Below are 2,214 nucleotides of genomic sequence, written 5' to 3'. Positions count from 1 at the left end.
AAAAACCCCCTTACCTTTGGTCATTGAGTTCTTTGTTGATGACTGTTTTGGTGGTGTGAGAGCAGAGGAAAACCAAGGCTCAGGAGTTTTTCTGAAACAGAGGCTTAAAACATTTTCTTTTTTCTTTTCTTTTCTTTTCTTTTTTTTTTTTTTTGCACAAGCATGATATTTACTTTTTGTCTTTTTTTTATTATTATACTTTAAGTTCTAGGGTACATGTGCACAATGTGCAGGTTTGTTTCATATGTATACATGTGCCATGTTGGTGTGCTGCACCCATTAACTCGTCATTTACATTAGGTATATCTCCTAATGCTATCCTTCCCCTCTCCCCCAACTCCATGACAGGTCCTGGTGTGTGATGTTCCCTACCCTGTGTTCAAGTGTTCTCAGTGTTCAATTGCCACCTATGAGTGAGAATATGCGGTGTTTGGTTTTCTGTCCTTGCGACAGTTTGCTCAGAATGATGGTTTCCAGCTTCATCCATGTCCCTACAAAGGACATGAACTCATCCTTTTTTATGGCTGCACAGTATTCCATGGTGTATGTGTGCCACATTTTCTTAATCCAGTCTACCACTGATGGACATTTGGGTTGTTTCCAAGTCTTTACTATCTAGAACTAGAAATACCATTTGACTCAGCCATCCCATGATTGGGTATATACCCAAATGATTATACATCATGCTGCTATAAAGACACATGCACATGTATGTTTATTATGGCACTATTCACAATAGTAAAACATTTTCTTTTTGGTGTGAGAGACCCTCTCATTCTTTAGTAAAAACGTATTCACTTGCATGTTATTATTGTCCTTACAAACTTGTTTTTCCCTAGAGCAATTGATTTTGCTTTAGGTACTAGCTGAAGGTCTAGAGGCAATACAATTTAGGATTCTTGTCTAGAAATCAGTATGATTCAATTCTGTTCAAGCCAAATGATATCCGTAGACTCCAATTGTGTGCAAGCCCTATGTGGAGCCTCAAGTCTTCTGCGTTAGTCCAGCTTCCTATTCTTGGAAATCAGCTTTGCTTGATTGGACCTATATTGGCAAGTTAATGTTTGATAGTGGCCTGGCCTTTATAAAAGCATACAATTTTGCAGACGACCCCTTCTCAGGCTAGAGTATCTTTGCTTGAAGGAGTGGATTTATTCTGTGTGAGCCAGGGAAGCAGGCATGAAGAAGGGACATTCTGAAAGGGCAGGGAAGATCTTTTGCACCAGCTGAAAATGCCATCACATGGCTCTCCACCTGCCTCTTTTGAAGACTGGCTGTGGAGAGGTGGACTGTAGTTTGAAGTGGGGAGATACCTTGTATTCTTCCAATTTCTCTTTGTTCAGTGGAGAATAAAGAAAATTTAAATAAAGAGGAGATTTCTAGACCAAGCACTAACTTTAGTTATCTGTGACATTGGGCTTCATTTTATTTACTCTGTGAATGAAGGGTTTAGAGGAAATTATTCTGGATCCTTCTAAGTCTTACATTTTCTGACCCTATGAGCTGGCTCAGGTAGGTCTTTCTTGAGGTTGGTATCTACATCAATGAGGAGGCAGTTCTCAAAGTTCTTTAGTGGTTCTCTTTTTCTTCTTGTCATTGCCAATGGATTTAAGATAGATTCTGTGAAGTTGACACAGGAGTCCTAAATTGTTTTCCTTACTTCACCCCTGTTGTTTTTGGTAAGTGTCCAATTTCAAGCTTGCATATTGGAATAGTTTACATTTCTATATTGTCATTTGCAAGAGAAGCACTGTGGTGTAGGGAAAGGAGCATGGGCTTTGCAGTCACTCTGACCTTTACCATTTAACTAGACCTGTGACCGCAGAAAGTAATTTAACTTCTCTAAACATCCAGTTTTCTAATTAATAAAAATGGCAGTAATTATCCTCACCTCTCAGGGAAAGTGTAGAGATTAAATGGGGCAACACGAAAAATGACTATCAGTAGATGCTCCATAAATCAGCCATCCCTCCCTCCCTTCCTTCCTTCCTTCCTTCCTTCCTTCCTTCCTTCCTTCCTTCCTTCCTTCCTTCCTCCCTCCCTCTCCTTTCTTTCTGTCTTTCCTTCCTTCCTTTCTTCCTCCCTCCCTTCCTCTCCTCTCCCCTCCCCTCCCCTCCCCTCCTCTCTCCTCCTCTCCCTTCCCCTCCCCTGCCCTCCTCTCCCCTCCCCTTCCTTCCTTCCTTCCTTCCTTCCTTCCTTCCTTCCTTCCTTCCT

The sequence above is a fragment of the Piliocolobus tephrosceles genome, chromosome 13 (genome assembly GCF_002776525.5).
Source record: "Piliocolobus tephrosceles isolate RC106 chromosome 13, ASM277652v3, whole genome shotgun sequence".
NCBI classification, from domain to species: domain Eukaryota; kingdom Metazoa; phylum Chordata; class Mammalia; order Primates; family Cercopithecidae; genus Piliocolobus; species Piliocolobus tephrosceles.
This window is presented reverse-complemented; position numbering follows the sequence as displayed.